General features: G+C 34.5%; 1 protein-coding gene across 2 annotated transcripts in view; it reads left to right on the top strand.

The window, feature by feature from the left end:
* The first annotated feature begins 2,622 nt into the window (after positions 1–2,622).
* The window catches only part of LOC130013543 (hepatocyte growth factor receptor-like), an 86,619-nt gene continuing 68,991 nt past the window's right edge, over positions 2,623–20,250 (top strand). Inside the window, exon 1 of one of the 2 annotated variants that reach the window (XM_056102170.1) lies at positions 2,623–2,958. The gene's annotated coding sequence lies outside the window, so the exon portion shown is untranslated. The remainder of the gene's footprint in view (positions 2,959–20,250) is intronic. The other variant, XM_056102169.1, reaches the window with a different exon arrangement.

Raw genomic sequence — 20,250 nt, 5'->3', positions numbered from 1 at the left:
AGACCTCAAGTTTTTGTCAACACCGCCCCTCACTTGAAAATTTGCCTTGGTGTTATAATTTATAGAAATAACAAGTCATACAGAAATATCTATTAATGTGAATCAAGGATTATTTTGAATTTGATTTTGTAGGCGCAGGAAATAAGGTTGTCTTTTTAATTTCTATGAACTTTGGTTTTATTTATATAGTCATAAAGTAATGGTTATTAATTACTTTCAATGTAATGGGTAATGGTAATTAATTACATTGCTAAAAATGAGAAAGTAATTGTAAGGATTACATTTAAAAAATAATGGTAATGTAATTAATTACATTGGCAATGTAATGGCCCCAGCCCTGTATCAGAAATGAGTACAGATTCTTGGAATGGATCTTCAACACTTTATTACAGGAGCAAATAATTAACAGCAACAATTTAACAACTTGCAATTTCCTATAAATCAGACCTCCAACTAGTATATTATAGGTTCCCTAAGCAGGTCTCTCCAAGTCCAACTAATGAATCATCTTAAATACATTTATCTTTTTATATAAATTAGTTACTGTGTTGACATAAACATATAATTAATTTAAGTCTTAAGGCATTTAAAACAATAGTTAGAAGAAACTTAATAGATCAACCACTTTAGTTGACAGCCTATAATATACTCTAGGGGATATTGAAATGCAAATACCTATGAAGGTTGTGATATGATAAATAGTCATGAACACTTGACATGCTTTAAGAGTATGTTCACAGAACTTATCACCCCAACAGAACCACTGAGCTGCATGTGCAACACGCAATAGCGCCATACACATTGAAAGGGGTTCATTGTCAAATTTGGCACTTCAAGGAAGGGTTGATGAAAACTGCCGCTTGCTGGTTTATCCTATCCATGTTTGAATTCCTATTGGTTCTTGCATAAGATTTACTGTTTAGCGTATCTTTGCTTTAGTGTGTTACGTTTAATCTGATCGGCAGACGTGTTCGGCAGCCGTTTAATTTGATCGGCAACACTGCAAGAATTGGCCGTGGCACTGCAAGTGGAGTGGGTCAGATTGCCCCAAATCGTGATTGGACAGTTGATTAGGAGCATGCCTTGACGAATTGTTGAATGTCTGAGGATTGGTGGAGCAATTTCTCATTATTAAGACAAAAATCCAAAACGTCCATTTTCACTTTTGACAGTGAAATGGGGCCGTCAGATAAACCGCCCATATGAACTGTTTATGTTCATGTGTAGGCAATTGCCCTGTTATTAACATACACTGGCTACCTCTAATAAAAACAGCAGTGAATTTCTGCAGTTTTGTATTGTTTCTAAATATCCCCTACTTTTTTTGAAGAGTATAATTTTAATTAGCTAAAAACGTGATTTTTCGTACAATCATGGGCCATAATCCAGGAAGTTACCGTCCGATATGTGCAAATATCGACAGGAACCAAGATCTTTGAATTATAAACATACATATCAGGTTTCATCAAAATCAGATCAAAATTGTGACTTCTAGCGTATCCACAACTTTGGCATTACATACATTTACACTATTTGCGAAACAAGGATACAAATTTCATCTTAACACATCTAATTTAAAATATTGGAAAAATTCAACTAAATGATTTGAAAAGTCTGACGTAAAGCTTTTCAAATGTGACTTGGATTTAAAAATATTTTTGAACCCTTTCCACAAGTAAAATAGGATTTAATGGATAATTTACACAACAGGTAGGACACTAACACATCTAGTACTTAGAATAAGGCTATTTTTTATTTTCTGGAGCTGTCGACAAGCCAGCAAGAGTGTTATTGTCCCTTTAAATCAACGATTTTAGTCGAAAACACTAAGTATATTTCAAATCAGTATACCAATTGTTGGATATGGCAGCCATTTAGGGCAGAGATCTATTCTTGAAGTAGAGTAGATAGTTCCCTGTGTGTAGAATGGGGAAATAAAATGTCTGACATAGGAGAACCCACAAATTGTTTTCAGGACTAAGATATCAAGGACATCCCATCGATTAAGTAAGTTTGTTCATTCCTTCCTTCCTTGAAGCTTAATGTCCACTTCCACCATGGGTGATATCACAGCCAAGTTTTTCCTATATATCAATAATTTACAGAAATATCAATTAATAAATTGAGTAGTGGGGTACTAAATGGTGTAAAATTTAAGCTGAGATACAGTTAGTCTTTGATTATTTCAGAACCAGATGGGTTGGCAGCAAATATACCGTTTACTTTGAAAGGATTTGATGTAATGCTTAGACACGTGCCATATCGATAGCAATAGTCAGTAGCCTTTTTCTGGTATCAGGGAACCAAATGTTTTATCTAGAATAGAATAAATCCAAGGAGAGTGAGATTTGATACACAGTAATAATGTTATTTCTCCTCAGCCAGGATAACACTATTCTATGACTTGTAGTAAAAAAAAACGTGGGAATTTGTAGAGAAAGTGAATAATTTAGAGATAGGGAAGTTAATATATATGTGCCACTAGAAAAGGCAGGTCGACACCCAGACAGTAACCAGGATGTATTATTTGGTCGATGCGTACTTTAATTTGTCTGCATATCAAGTAAGCAGGAAACAGTATACTATGCGGCATCATACTGATAATGTTCGGTGGTCTGTGTGTTAATCATTAATGGGTTAGTCTACTTTCTGAAAATAAGTTTGGTTATCTTTGACCAGAGAAAAGGTTACCAAAACACAAGTAGTATTTTTACTTTCAAAAACAACCTAAAAAGTAAAAGGTTTGATTACCTGACGTTTGTGATATTTAGTTTATATTGAATGATTGAAAGATTGGTATTGAAGGTGACTGCTTTCGTACGGATTGCACTTTGATGAAATCAGAACACGTGGTATGTGTCATGTGATCCTGTAGCAATCAGTATTCCCGCGATTCTCAGTCTTGCTGGAATTCTACATGGCATCCACGGAGACATATCCTGGACAATTATAAAACAGGTAATCTACTATAGTTTATTGACGTATTTATACATAGTACCACATCTTTCTTTGTCCGTAAGGATATTAAGCTATACGGATTAAAGCTATAACAGACTATAAGTTATGAACTTCAATGCCGAAATGTGGATTAATGCAAAAAATTGTTGGGGTTTTTTTTTTTAACTTTTATAAGTCAATAATTAGTAACCACATTTCCATAAATATGTAAAGACATTTTTATAGGAATATTTTAGATGTATATCGTGGACCGTAACAACTAATAACAATCAGTTGTTTATTTTGATACGAATTAAAAACGAAAATCGCAAGATAATGAATCTGTTTATATAGACATAATACAAAGACTTCTTTCTTAGCACCCCAGATAGTCTAACTTTCTGTTATTTTTTTATGCTGCCTGCTTCATTATTTTAATGGAATTGTCTATGGTTTGTTTGTATTTTTGTTTTTCAAAAGGTAGATTTTTATTATGATTTTAACTGTAAATGCATAATAATCTTTTAATAATAGCCTATTTATATATCTTATTGTCTGGACTGATACTAGTGTCTGGGATATTTGTTATGTTATTGGGGTAGTACGATTTACCTAAACCCACTCAAATCCACCATTATTTCAACATGCATCATAATAAGTTATATAGATATTTGATAATATTCCATTCTTTATGCCAAATTGTCATTTTTAATTTAAAATCGTAGCATATTTTTGTCAGGAAAAAAAAAGATCAATCTCAAAATTATGTATCAGCGACTAAATGAATTAATGAGCTAAACAAATAATGCCAAAATAGAAGGGAAAAATCCCAAATACTTAATATATGTATACATTTCATTGGTTTGATTAGATATTTACGAAGGCCCATTAGTACCAAACAAACAAAAATATTAATCCGTTTGAATGAGTTAGTATCTCGTTTGTACAAATTAGTTTCTCGATTGAATGAATTGGTATCTCGATTGAACAAATTAATTTTGTCGTTTGAACAAATTAATTATCTCGTTTGAACGAGTTAGTATCTCGTTTGAACGAGTTAGTATCTCGTTTGAACGAATTAATTATCTCGTTTGAACAAGTTAGTATCTCGTTTGAACGAATTAATTATCTTGTTTGAATGAATTAATTATCACGTTTGACCGAGTTACTATCTCATTTGAACGAATTGGTATCTCATTTGAACAATTTAATTATCTCAATTTAACGAATAAATATCTTGTTTGTTCAGCCGGAGCTTTATGATAAATTGCTAGCATTTTTAAAAGAGACAAACTTTTATTCAAAATTTTAATTGTATATATTTATCATATATTGCGTTTTGAATATTTATATATGTAAAGGAATTGATATATTTATTTTTAATTATATTTTCTGTGATATTTGTTTTTATTTACATATATAAATTCATCCCTGTTGTTTTAATTTGTCTCATTAAATTCACCATATTTTTGGCGCAATATAGCCCGGATGGAGCTGACGTGCCATTAAACAACATTTCATTTCGTTTGAACGAATTAATTATCTTGTTTGAACAAGTTAGTATCTTGTTTGAATGAATTAATTATCTCGTTTGAACGAATTAAAATTTCGATTGTACAGAAGCATGGAAGGGACATGCAGAAATTGTGTTTCAAATAAAGATAATATGATTTAATACACGTAGGTTCTTTACTAATTCTAGCGTTAGCGTCAGTAGAGAGAACTACATTATTAATGATACTTTATGTAAGATTTAGATAAAGAGCTGGTCGTTCTTGCTATAATAGTTCAAAAATAGATAATGCAAAAGGAATATATTGAAATTTTCATTAAATTACTTTATTCTGAGCGACGATATCAGCCTTTGAAGGTTTGACAAGATGTGTGCACGGAATGTAACCACCGTACTGGTTGTTCGAGGTTTAGCCCTGCTTTACCATTTTTCAATTAAATTATTAAATGGCCGAACCATTCTAATCTTCTTGAATATGTTAATAAATGTCTAATGAATAGTTTATATAACATTTAAGGCCTAAACAAAGACCTGCAATAGGCAGATTTAGCTCATTGCATAATGCCTGTTTAAGCATATACATGTCATAAAACAATGACATCACTACGATGTTGTGGCTAATTCACGCTAACATTAAACATATTCGGCTTTTAAAAACGTGGATAACTTCCAACATATTCTGTACTAATTCTCATTCTCATAAATGTAGTTCCTTCTACTGACGGTAACGTTAGAAATAGTAAAGAACTTATGTATTAAATAACATTATCTTCACTTATACACAATTTCTGCATGTCCCTCCCACGCTTCTGTAACATTGAAAATCTTAATTCGTTCAAACGAGATGATTAATTTGTTCAAATGAGATAATTAATTCGCCCAAACGAGATACTAACTCGTTTAAACGAGATACTAACTCGTTTAAACGAGATAATTAATTTGTTCAAACGAGATACTAATTCGTTCAAACGAGATACTAATTCGTTCAAACGAGATACTAATTCGTTCAAACGAGATGATTAATTCATTCAAACGAGATGATTAATTCGTTCAAACAAGATGATTAATTCGTTCAAACAAGATGATTAATTCGTTCAAACGCGATAATTAATTCGTTCAAAGGAGATGATTAATTCGTTCAAACAAGATGATTAATTCGTTCAAACGAGATAATTAATTTGTTCAAATGAGATACTAATTAATTTAAATCAGATACTAACTCGTTTAAACGAGATACTAACGAGATAATTAATTTGTTCAAAAGAGATAATTAATTCGTTCAAACCAGATACCAATTCGTTCAAACCTGATACTAACTCGTTCAAACGGATTAATATTTTTTTGGGTTTGGCACTAATGGGCCTTCGTAGATATCACAATACACTTCAGTTTTTCAAATGAGAGAGAGAGAGAGAGAGATATGGGGTTTAAGGTTCACTCGAGACAAACTAGGTCATTTCGGGACTAACATATGGTTTAATTTTATTTCAATAATTCGCTTGTGCAGGGGTCTTTAGCAGTGGGAGGAAACCGGTGGACCCAGAGAAAACCCACGAGGTTGGACAGGCAACTATTGACTCTTGCGTGTGAGCTTGACCTGACGGACGTGATCAATCTTAACAAAATTGTCGATCAGTGGTCACACTTGACTAAGCACGGACGCTTGATGAAAATATGAGGACATACTCATATCTTTGCTAATTGATATATATTCACCACAACAACAAATTGAAGATATAGGTCCATGTAAATGATGTAATTATCACTTTTATAAGTTTTCACAGATTCACATAATTTGTACATTCTTGCAAAATTCTTAATAAATAAAATGAATTCCCATGCGTAGTACTCCATGTTGTAAGTGTTTTCTGACTATAAAAATTCTGCAAAATCCAGGAAGGGCATTTCAAGGACTCTAGATTCAAAACTTTCTCAGAGGGAGCATGACCCCAGACCCCCCTAGAAAGCTCACACCTGTGGTGCTCGGCTTGTGCATCAGGTGGTCTCATTTTTGCTAAACACCCCCCAAAACATATGTATGCCCCTGTTTATTTGATTCCCTAAGACTCAAAAACCATTATTTAAATGTTACTGTGTTTAGATACCAGAATCTGTCCACCACATGCAGCAAACAAGCAGTTTGGGTTAGGTATAACTGTATAGAAAATAACAGCAGTTATTTGACTTTACTTCATGTAGGCCAAGGCTATGATAGGGATAAAGCACTAATCTTAGGGTATGACAGAGATAAAACATGAATCTGGGACCTGAGGGTATGACAGAGATAAAACATGAATCTGGGACCTGAGGGTATGACAGAGATAAAACATGAATCTGTGGGTATGTTAGAGATAAAACATGAATCTGTGGGTATGTTAGAGATAAAACATGAATCTGTGGGTATGTTAGAGATAAAACATGAATCTGTGGGTATGTTAGAGATAGAACATGAATCTGGGCCCTGGGGGTATGACAGAGATAAAAAATGAATTAGTGGGTATGTGAGAGATAGAACATGAATCTGGGGGTATGATAGAGATAGAACATGAATCTGGGGGTATGAGAGAGATAGAACATGAATCTGGGGGTATGAGAGAGACAAAACACAATTCTGGAAGCATATAAAGCATGAATCTGAGCATGAATCAACTTCTGAGGTTATGTGAGTGATAAAACATGATACTAAGGTGTGTGATAATGCATGAATCGGAGGTTATATAAGTGATAAAGCATCACGCTGAGTTTATGATATTGGCTATGTTGGATTCCTTCACGAGGGGTTACCTTTTCCAAGAAAAAACAGAATTTGTATGCAATATACATATATCAGCTGTCAATTACTTTCAACATAATTGTCACAGTATTGGCTAAAGTCACTTTAAATCTGTTTGGTTCCAGTAAATACCTCAATACCTTGGTATATCCTATGTTAATATTTATAGCACATGCTGATATTATATTCTATCACTGTGCACGGGGAGTTTCCGTGGCAACATGGCTGCCTAATAAAACATACCTTATTTTCTAGAAACACATTTGTTCCTTTGAACCTGTACAAACAATACGACATGGTGACAGAACTGGGATTAGTGAGATAATCATTAAAAGGGACATTTGCAACCATTCATTGAAAAGGTTTGTTCGTTAAAGATAGTTTTCATCAAAATTCAGTCGGTTAGCTATCAGCGAAATAAGGTACTGGTATCAAACATCACTCATCACTCATCTACACAAGCCAGTCATCTGATATTTTCGTTAACTGTTTGAAATCATTTCATGATCGCCCATTATCATCACACAGTCGAGACTCTTCATCACATCCATGCCAGTATTGTGGTGAATCATCATCATCATCATATCCCAGATTGAAATGTCCAGCTAGTAATAAACAGTGCCAAAAGTGCAGAAAATTTGGTCATTTCGCCAGTGTTTGTAAATCATCTACACAAACTTGAAGTAAGATTCACACTGTTGGAAGTGCTGAAGAACCAAAGGGATTAACACTCTCGATGATCAGGGTCAGAAGAAACCTTCTAAAGTTTTACAGAACTTTTCTGTATCAATTACTAGAAGATTTCAACATCATAAATCGGTAATATTCCAACTTGACACTGGTGCTGAGACAGATATCATTCCATTATCAACCTATAGACGGTTATATCCATCACACCACAAATTAGATCCTCCTACAGCATTCCTTACAAGATATGGTGGAACAAAAATTAACAACTTAGGTAGCTATGCTCTATATTCAACACAAAAATAAAGCATATCCAGTTATATTCAACATTACGAATGGTAATGGTCCTGCAATTCTAGGTCTTCATAGTTGTTTCAAAACGCAATAAGGAAAAGATCAGATCTAAAATCACAAGAGACTCTTTATTAGAAGATTATAAAGAAACATTTACTGGTATTGGTTTATTCCCAGGAGAATCATATCATATTCATCTTAGAAACGATGAAAAGCCAGTGGTAAATCCTCCATGCACTGTCAACATTAATCTGCAAGATAAGTTCAAGAGTGAATTACAACGAATGGAGCACATTGGTGTAATTTCTGAAGTTTCGAAGCCAACGAAATGGGTTAATTCCTATGTCATAGTAGAAAAAGACAATGGTAAAGATTAACGTATCTGCCTAGATCCTCATGATCTCAACCAGTGTATCCAGAGAGAACACTATTGTACTAGAACGATTGATGATATCATCCCGAAAAGGTCATAGATGTCAAAATTTTTTCACTTCTTTATGCTCGCGGTGGATACTGGATGTTAAAGCTTGATGAAGAAAGCTCCCTGCTCACTACGTTTTCAACACCCTTTGGCCGCTACAAATTCGAAAGACTTCCCTTCGGTCTCACCGTAAGTCAAGATATATTTCAGATGATATTTTCGTGTTCGGCAAGACCGAGACTGAACATGATTGTAATTTAATCCAGTTCAACTCAAGGTCAAAGAGACTATGGTTTTCGGTTATATTCGGACAACAGAAGGTCTGAAGCCAGATCCTAACAAAGTTAGTGATATAATTAACATGCACTCTCTTACTAGTAAAGAAGATCTCCAATCATTCCTTGGTCAATTATCTGAACAGATACAGTCCTGTGTTAGCAACACTTATCAGCACCCAATTCCAACTGTTAAGGGATCTTTTACGTGCACAGTACCTTAGTTTTTCATCCCATCCGAATGACTAGACAACTGTCCTTGTCAGACCCTCCGTCCTGCATCACTGACAAGGGGGAACCGCGACAGAAAATCTGGATGAACTTTCTCAGCCAATGCAGGGATCGAACACCTGACCTCAAGACTAGCGAGCCAGCATCTTACCCACTTAGCCACCGTGACCCCCTAAATCTCATCAAGAAGAATGTTATTTTCAAATGGTATCCAGAACATCAAACATTGTTCAAAGTTGTCAATCAAGAAATAGCTGATTTATCAACCATAGCATATTACAATCCTAAAAAAAAACCCCAACGTAATCCAATGTGACGCTAGCACTCAAGGACTTGGAGCAACATTTCTTCTAGAAGACAAGCCTATTTGTTATAAATCCAGGTCACTCAGAAGCTGAACAGAGGTATAGTAAGTCCACGACTTCAAAGACTCTTACTTAGAACTACAAAGTATGATGTAACTGTTGAATATCTCTTTGGAAAGTTCAACGTCATTGTGGATGCTCTTAGTCGTGTAGATCAAACAATCTGTAAGAGTAAAGATGAAGATGACGACTTGCCTGAAATTCATATACCGTGGATTAAATAACCAGCTCATTGAACACATCTCCCACAATGATAGATCAACTCAGAACACTCACTAAAGAAGATCAGACTCTTCAAACACTTGAGAAAACTATTATAGATGGATGGCCGGATGACAGAGGTGAATGTCCACTAGATATGTTAGAATACTGGAATATCTGTGAAGATCTATCAGTAGAAGATGGCTTAATCTACAAATGTGATCGACTAGTTATGCCTTCATCAGTAAGGGACAAGTTGTTATCCATACTTCACCAAGGTCATTTAGGTATTGATAAATGTATCCTTAGGCTTAGGGCACGTCAATCTGTAGTCTGGCCAGGAATCATATTAAACAGACGGTATCATCATGTTCAACATGTCAGACTCATCAACCTTTCCAATCGACTGAGCCACTACTTCCACATGAAACACCTCGATATTTATTCAAGAAGATTGAAACAGGTATTTTTGATTTCAAGTAGAAGCACTACTTGATTATAGTCGACTACTTCTCTAAGTTTCTAAGAAACTATGTCAGTAGATAGTCTGGTTGCACACACAAAGTTTATCATCACAGAGTATGGTATCTCAGAGACAATTATGTCTGATAATGGTCCACAGTATACCAGTCAACTCTACCAAACTTTCTGTGAGAATTACAACATCATACAAGTAGTTCGAGATATCCCGCCAGTAATGGTCAAGCCAAGAGAAGTATTGGTATATATAGTTAAGAAACTTCTCACCAAAGCTCTAGAATCCTATCAAGATGCTAATCTAGCCTTGCTGAATTACAGATTAACGCCTTTATCTAAAGACATACTGTCTCCCGATGAATTGTTATCAGGCAGACAATTCTGTAGAATATTACCAGTAAAGCAGATCAACTTGAAGATTTCACCTAACCAAACATCAGACCAACAAAGAGAGAAACTTCAGGAAAGACAAAATATTCTTTTGAACAACAGAATTAGAAATTGGTGAAAAGGTAAGATTCAACTGAACATTGTTATTTTCCAAAGCTTATCACACGGCTTAAGGTACACGTGCAGGACTGTGAGACAGAATTATCATTAAATTAACCTTACAGTAGATGGCTCCTTTAAGCCATCTTTAGTCTGTATTATTTGTGTTCAAATGACTTTTGATGTGGGACACCTAGTTGTAAGTTGTTAATGAAATACGAAATTAAAGGGCCAATCCCGATAATATTTTGGAGAATAAAACTGCTTAATTTTGTGTTAATATCCCTTAAAATCGTCTACCTTAGGGCCAAGCAACTAACTCAACATATGTGATACGTTTTCAAACAACTTAAACCCATCAGTCTTTATCTGGAAATGGAGACCGGTGTCCCAAGCTGTATTATGCGGTGTCTGGATAAAACCAGACTTTTATTTTATAAAGATAATGTGTAGGTGAAATTTACCTTTCGTTATCAAGTACAACACATGGGTCATTCATTGTATAGACCTCTAAAGGAATGGGGGTCGATTATCAGGTCACCCAACGAAAAAATTGACCCGAAATCTTAAAAGGGTTACTGGTCCGGATAAGCAATTTTGACATTCACGTCCAAACGAATCAATATTTAAGCTGAAATTTTGAAACAAGGTAAATACACCATTCCTCTATATTTTGGCGCTTAAATTTCGTGCGTAATCAGATTTTTATTTTTGAGACTCTGTTCAAATCGGGATAGTCCCTTTAAGTTAAATAATTTTGAACAATGTTGAACTTAAAAGTGTTTCTAGAAAAATTCCACTTAAAAATGAGTACTCGAATGACGTCAGAGGATGGATGAGGAAGGACTTGACTTGCTTGATTTAAATATTAAGGTTTGATTTTATTACTTGTTATATGCTAATTTGTTTGTCAACATTAATATCTTTCAACTTTCAAGTTTTTATATATAATGTTGAGATATACATTTAGGCCTACTTGTAACTAAGTAATTACTCAACAATTTATTTATTAGTAGAATAGTAGGTAGACCACTTATTTAATTATATAGAGCTTGTTCACTGGTAACAATACTATACAGTATTAAAGGAAGACCTATAATAAACTCTTAAATTATAGACAATTAATTAACAGGCTTAAAAATTATTATTTTATAATATGGAACAAAAAATGACGGTTAGATAAATAGGCCTAATCTCTTAACCATAATATTAGCAGACACAAATCAACAAAATAACATGATGATTCATCCCCAAAATTCTCAGTCTTCTTATGTATGCTAAATCAGATAAATGTGAAAGTATTTGTGCCATCAAATCGATGAAATATATATATTATAATTGTTCATTTGTGGGTCTTAACGTCTGCTTCTAACAAGTACATGTATGATATCAATATGAAATGGATTATTTTTTTAGAAAAAACTAAGGAGGTGGGGTTGGTGGTCATCTTGGTATATATATTTTGTCCAACAAATAATACTAGAAGACAGCAATTTGTAGCCAGTCATTAGACTTAGTATTGTTTAAAGCAAAATATAGACAGCTTTATCTATAAGACAACCGGTAAAATGATTATGGAGGCAGACCACCATTAATTTCCCCATCGACTTCAATGTTAATTCTGGCCTCTTTGCCCACCTCCAACTTTTCCCCAAATTTTCGTTGGGCTGAATGCTTTTCACTACAGACAGAGGAACAAATGGTCATGTCTTTGCACTAAAATTTGTATGAGGTTGACCACCAAAATTTTGAGATACACAAACTTGAAGAAGCATACTAAAAACATGTAACTAGTTGCCGTACACATCGCCGTAGCTAACCTGATAACCCTCTTATCCTTCCGCCTCAAAATCATGAATATTTACCAAAACTTGGCAGAAAATGTTAATTCAAACCCTCTTCGTCCATTCTAGACCAAAAAGTCAACAAAAATGGGCATGCAAAAGGGGAGAAAAGAGAGAGAGAGAGAATTGCTATAAATAGACGAACTACAATTCGTGGGTACCGAGATGATGAAATTTAATGGTGGTCTGCCTCCTATATAGACAAATTTATCTTCATGGTTTAGATACGAACATTGATGATGATGACTAGATCAGCAGGCACAACTGAAATGGCTTGATTATTGACAAATTAATTTTCTTGGTTTAAATCTAAGCATTGATGAAGCAAAGGATGAGGGTATCTTTATTTCAAAAAAAGAAAAGAAATGTGTGACTACACCTCTGTGTGTAGAATACATAATACTTCAAAAGCCTTTATTTCTATTTGATTGACATCTTGAGGTGTGGTAGATGGCATCCATTTCTGTTTTTACTATTTGTAACTCAACCTCTGCTGTATTTCCATGAAAAGATTTGAAAGAAAAACATCCAGACAATAACACAAAGAGTTTTCCACTCATTTGCTCTCATCTGTCTGTTTGGCATGATTGAAATTGGGATTAAGTTTAACCATGTTTTGCTTTTGTGCTACAATACACGCACATAATAAGATATGGAGAAGCAGAATGTTTTTTTTTATTATATTTTACAAAAGCTACTTTACCTTTTCTACTTTTCTCTCTTCTTACATCTATTTCTTGACAGAATCTGTTAAAAACACTAATCTGCATTTCTGCCACTTTACAGTGCTTTGCTGTGTCGCTCAAGTGACTCATATCTGCAGAAACTGCCGGTCCGACGAGTGCCACATTGAAATATGATGAAATACGGTCTGTCGTCCACTATTGCTTGTGGATGCTCAAGAGACTAAGGTGATTATCCGATGACTTCAAATTTAATGCATGCGCATGAGCATGAAATCAGAAGGTCTGTCCTCGTCGAGTGGACATTAAACCCCATTTCTTTCTGATAATTATTACTGGTGTTATATGGCCCTTGATCACTTTGAAAAATCTGATGGATGCTTTAGAGGATAAAGTTAATATCCGATTGACTATTCATTTTCAATGATTTCTGATAATTACTGCCAGAGTTATGGCCCTTGATCACGTCAAACCATATGTTTCTTTGCCTATCTTTTCATTATGTGCAGTGTAGGTAGGGCTACAGTATCTTAAAAAACAAAATTTCCATATTCCTTAAACCTTTATGGGCACTCTTTTTCCAGATTTCCCTTTCCATATTCCCTAAACATTTATAGGCACTATTTTCCCAGATTTATCTTGGATTCTACTGCCTGTCCTTTATATGTCCTACCCTCCCCCTATAATCAGAATTTATGCATCTTATTGTATTATAAATGTGACAATGGTTTCCTTATTTTTAATAAAACTTGATTAAAAATGAATAATATTATCTTTGAATTATATAAAACAGTTGACTAATTGATTGATATGAATCATTATAAATATACAGTATTTATATTTGAGTTTTGACACACATGATAAAGTGTTGAATCAAAGATCAATTCCTGTTGAAACGGATGTACAGTATATTAGTTACAGAAATGAGTCAATTGGTGTTGATCCACGATTAGATACATGTATGTAACAATGTCATTATTTTATTTGGCTTATTAATTCTGAAAGCTTAAACTGTAAAGAAACCTGAAAACTCAAAACATTTTGCAGAATGGATAAAAAAAGGAAAGGAGGATTAGGTTTACAACTTCAATAGCATACAGTCAGATTGGTCTAGTAGGATAGTTTTACTTCTGTAGACTGACGTCTGCCAATCACTTACTTTCTAATGTTATGACTACTAAATTAGTTTCTACACGATTTCTATGATAAATACTTGGACCACCAGCAAGTTAATCGGTAGACTATATTCCTTATGTCAGAGAGATTTTTTTGTCAGTTGTATCAATAAAGAAATAGCTATTTTGATCTGATGATGGACAATTTCTGCTTTGGCTAAACAGAGTTAAGCAATTAGATAGGTCAATGCTTTGTGACACAATAACTTATATTGTAACTGAGTGAGATTGATGTACTTGATGTATAGTTTCATTACATTGTTGTAGGACAGGGTTCGGATACTGGATGCAGTGGCAGCTAATGACATGAAACAAATAATAAACAAGATATAATTTGATACTTATTATTATAAATTAAACAACAATGGATTCTGGAAATGTGACATGTGCCCTTAATTTCTCAAATGATTAATTTGCCCGAAATACCAAACAGAAATCATGAAATTTATACGCCAAAATCTATTTCTCAGAAAACGGAATGAATTAACCCACTGTGGTGAATCGATTCATCCATCCGGTACAGCACATTAACCTACAATTAAAAAGGAAATCACTGAACGCAATGTCTAAACTACTAGAATAGCATTAAAAACGAAATCACCAAATTCTTCCTCACGAATCAAGTGAAGAGGTCGCAATGCCTATATCCCCAGAGTAGAACGCAATGTCTAAACTGCTATAACACCATTAAAATCGAAATCACCGAATTTTTCTTCACGAATCAACTGACCAAATTCCAATATGGTTAAGTACGTGGATCGATTCCGTGCTCCCCACAGCGAAGCGAGAAGTAGATATAAATTATACTATTTTTCCCCAAAGCCAAATTAGAACTATTATCTAAGAGTAAGAAATGCGCTCAAACAATCTAGCCCAAATATATGAAAAAAAAATGAAAATCAACACCATCTGGTTGATATGAGGCGATTATCGACTCTGGCAACCAGTCTGTGTCTTACGTTTGATAAGGTTACCTTACCTAGGGAGTTGCTAACTGAAACTCCCCAGATGAATGATACGCGCACAGTTTTATAGTCGAAGCATGCACGCGCGCGATAGTTGATTGGCTCGCTTACGCCAAGCAAGTAGACAAATTGATGAGTTTGGGCGACATGTTTGAAATTCTCTATGCACATTGGGCGACACTACCACAACATCAATACCTGGACTAAGTTCGATAATAAGTATTTTCTGCTCAGGTTAAGCAGAGTTATAAGTAATTTGATTGGTCAAGACTTTGGACCTCGATAACTTTTATTCTAATTGAAACTTGGTATATACATGTAGTTTCACTATATCAATATCATGACTATGTTTGATCATGAACATTTTCTGCATCAATTTCATTTGGTCAAGACTTTGGAATATGATAACTCTCCTAATTAAGGTAGAATGTTCAAACTAACAACATTTCTATATAACCATTTTACCGACATGTGCTATTGCAAGGTGGGAATGTTTTGGGCACAACGAGGCTCGAATTTACTCTATATCACTCATCTTGACTAAAAATTAGGTCTAATTTTAGCAACAGATTGTTAATTTGTTCTTCATCCAAATGTCATAAACGTTTGTATCATAAAATTTAGTATTGATTCATGTGACTACAGACCACGACCCAAATACAAAACGTGTAGATAGTTCTAAGATACATCTTCTGAAAGGTGAATAATTAAGCCTTTAATCCAAGTATAACGAAGGAAGGTATCCATGTGATCTGAAAATTATAATCATTTTACAATAGATATGACACCAATAGGAATTGATATCATCATATGTCTTTAATTTACTCTATTTACAAATATATATTGACCCATACATTATACACAGATGATAAAATTACAGCATCTAGATGTAATGAGAGTTACCACCCAAAGCAATCACAACATACCCCAATTATCTTGCATTATAAACACATTATTGAATTAAAAACATGTGGGAATTGAAATACAGAATAATAAGTCTACATCAGAATGATAAACATATATTGTACGCCATGATTATTGTATCTTACAAGAGTTCCTGTTGACCTAAAGTACACTAGAGTTAGGTGCAAGAAACTCGCTTCTGTTTATAAATTGATTGAATAGTTGTAGTGTTTATATCATAAAAGAATTTACAAAATTCCTTTCAGATGTGAAATAATTGAAACAACACAATATGCAAATCTGATTCAAGTTTTTGATGTTTTTACTACATCTACTTATGCGATAATGTTCACATTGTGAGTTTATCAAAATATACTTTGTATTTCTTTGAATAGATTTTTATTACATCTTGATATTCATGTATTTTGACAGGTGATGCAGAATATTTCCTTCATTGTTGGCATGAGCATTATTATTGTACTGAACAACAATGTTAATAATGTCTTTTGTACTGCTATAATTCACACTGTTCTTGCCACATTTCTCTTTAGCTATGAGCATTATGTACCAGGGATGTAAAAATGTGGTGTGCTGTGAGATTTTTCTATCTTGTGCTGTTTTGAGGTTAAATATACTGAACTGGTTGAGGGGAATGCTCTTTGGCTCACTTAGTAGAGGTGTGTGGATTTCATGCCTGGGATTACGGCTAGCATTCCCGTCAGAAACGCCCTGTCACAAAAATATAAAGAACTGACATGCAGAATATTCTTAGATTTAATGAGGCATTATAACTCTCACCAGGGAGCCACGGTGGCAAAGTGGGTCAGACGCTGGCTCTCTAGCCTGGAGGATGTGGGTTCGCTCACGATGTTGATCGGGAAAGTTCGTCGAGATTTTCCAGCATGGTTTCCTGTTGTCATTGGTGCAGAATGGAGGGCCTGACAAGGACAGCTGTCTAGTCATTTGGATGGGATGAAAAAAATGAGGTGCCATGTACACATTGGAGAAAATGTAAAAGATCCCTTGGTAGATGGAATTCGATATGAGAGTAGGCTGTAACGCCACTGTCCAGGCAAGATTTCCCTTATAGCACGCTGCATTGTGTATGCCCATCCTCATTAGCCCAGTCGGAACAGAACAGTAGGACGTTAAACCCCATTTCATTTCATTTCATCACTCTCACCCATAACATAATTGTAAATGATTCAAAATAACCCTAGACTCTTCTGATTACCAAAATTTCCAAGCAGTGGTCTATACCGTGTACTATTCTACTTAAATATACATTATGGGAAATTAGATAAAGAGCTGGCTGTTCTCACTATAGTAGTTAAAAACTAGATAATGTAAAGAGAATTTGCAGAAAATTTCAGTCAAATTGATCCACTCTGAACCGAGATATTAGCTTTTGAATTTTAGGCCTAGCCTCGATCATCAGCATTTCTAAAGTTGGATTTAATCATCAATGAGTGTTGAGCAGCAGATCGGATTCAAATCCAGTAAATATCGAAGGCTAGTGATGACATGGAGAGTTGATTATGGTCTGGATAAGTTAATTAATGTCTAATTAATAATTTAGATAACATTTCAGGCCTAATTAAACAAAGACCTGCAATAGACAGATTTAGCTCTTGCATAATGTATGTTAGGGTGAGAGGCACTGTTTATTAGGTCAGAACAGTGGGTGTTATGAAAGACTTAAACACTCATTTATCTAAAATTATTGTATTTTATTCATTTATAAAATTTAACAAGTTATCCTAATTTTTATTTTGCAAGAAATTTAGTTTACTCATAGAATTGATTTCTGCCCTTCCTCTATTTTATCATGATACGTGATATTGTTTTAACTATATCAAGAAGAACTACAATGACAGGATGTAAATATAGGTTGATGTCAATATTTAAAGTAGGAACTAATAAACTTATATATTTGATAATTTTAATATACTTATATATAGTTTACCTAAATTCAAAGTAATATTTTCTGAATTATATGTATAGAAAAACAGATAATAATAATGATATTATCATATTTGTATCTCGCAACTATTCAATCCACTATATATAGACACTAGAAAATGTTCTCACTTTGGAATGTTAATGATAGTTACTAAATCACCAAGTTTTCACAGTGGATTTAAAATCCGACACAGAATCACATTGTCTGATATTTTCTAGAAGTGTATTCCACACAATTGATGCACTGTATCGAAAAATTGTGGATCCAGATGATCTCAAATTATAGGTAGGTACATCCAATAATGAGCCTTTACTCTGATCTAGTGATACAAGATTTTGAAGGTGGCCTGGAGTGGATTTGCTTATCGGTCGATAGGTTAACGATACGATTTTAAAGTTAATCCTTTCTCGAACACGGAGCCAATGTAATTTGTTTAAGACTGGGGTGATGTATGATCTTCATTTATTTTTTGTGACAATGTAAGCAGCACGGTTTTGTAGTTGTTAAAAATTTGAAACCTGTTCATCCGTAATACCAGTTAGAAACAAATTACTGTAGTCGATTTTATACATATTAAATACATAATTTACTGAACTAGTAATAATAAGTCATTTCTCTCATCCAGGTTTAAAATGTATGTTTTCAACTTCTTCAGTGATTTCAACCAAATTCGTATTAATGTTCTGAAAAAAAAAGGTCAGATTTTCTAAGGAAATGAACTTATTTATGATCCATTTATTTCTAACAGGCGTGTGTTACCTGGCATAAGGTGCAGCATAACACCTATGCAATATGTACATGTAGGTGAGATGCTGCATCCATAGCCTCACCCCTGCATACATGTACTTCGTTTGTATCCTATGGCCTCATACTGGTCTTTGGTCACTGCTATTCTCCAATAATTATTAGTTTATCATTAGATCTTCTATCTTACAATTCACTAGAACACAAAATATATTTGCAAATGGCATGGTAATATTTCTAGACTATTAGTGGAGTTTAACCTTTCCATATAAAGAGTCTGTTTCATAATTCACTGTTGTACAACATAGAATTGTGTAATTATCACTGATATCCACAACATGTTATTGTAGGCTTAAAGCCAGAAATTTGAAAGGTGTGATCTACAAAACAGGTTGGATTGTCTAAATTTATTGAGAAGTGAACTTGATACATGTATGGCTCTTGGGTACATAAAAAGGGTACAGAGTTCATGAAAATGACCACAAGTGCTCCAGTGTCCTGTACAAGGCACATGAGTCATAAACGCCATCACTATTATGTACATGTATAAATGCCATTATGCACAGGCCAATTTCTTTTTTTGTTCCCCAGCCTTTTGAAGAAAGTAGGGGACTATTAAAATGGGTTTGCCGTCTGTCTGTCCGTCCGTCCCTCCCTCTGCTCGTCACACATTTTGGGACACAATAACTGTCTTTCTAATTGAGCTAGAATGTTCAAACTTGGTGTAGGTGTTTATTAGGCCAATGCCTTGCTGGAGTTCGAAAATGAGCATTTTCTGCTTAGGTTAAGCAGAGATAAGCAATTTGATAGGTTGATGCTTTGGGACACAATAACTTTAGTTCTAATTAAGTGAGAAATGAAATGAAATGGGGTTTAACGTCCTACTGTTCTGCTCCTAAACTGGGCTAATGAAGACGGGCATACGCCATACAGTGTGCTATGAGGGATATTTTGCCCAGGCAGCGGCACTATCCCCTACTCTTATATCGAATTCCAACTGCCAAGGGGTCTTTTACGTACATTCCAATGTATACACAGGACCTCGGTTTTTCGTCTCATCCGAAGGACTAGACAGCTGTACTTGTCAGGCCCTCCATCCTGCATCACTGACAAGGGGGAACCACGCCGGAAAATCTGGATGAACTTTCCAGGCCAATGCAGGGATCGAACACCCGACCTCCAGGCTAGCGAGCCAGTGTCTTACCCACTTAGCCACGCGATCCCCCTAATTTAATGAGAGTGATGAAACTTGGTGTATAGTTTTATCACATCAATACCTTGACTATGTTTAATAATGAGCATTTTCTGCT

This window comes from Patella vulgata, chromosome 7, assembly GCF_932274485.2.
Source record: "Patella vulgata chromosome 7, xgPatVulg1.2, whole genome shotgun sequence".
Classification (NCBI taxonomy): Eukaryota; Metazoa; Mollusca; class Gastropoda; family Patellidae; genus Patella; species Patella vulgata.
Note: the sequence above shows the minus strand (reverse complement) of the source record. Positions and strands in the feature narration are given on the sequence as shown.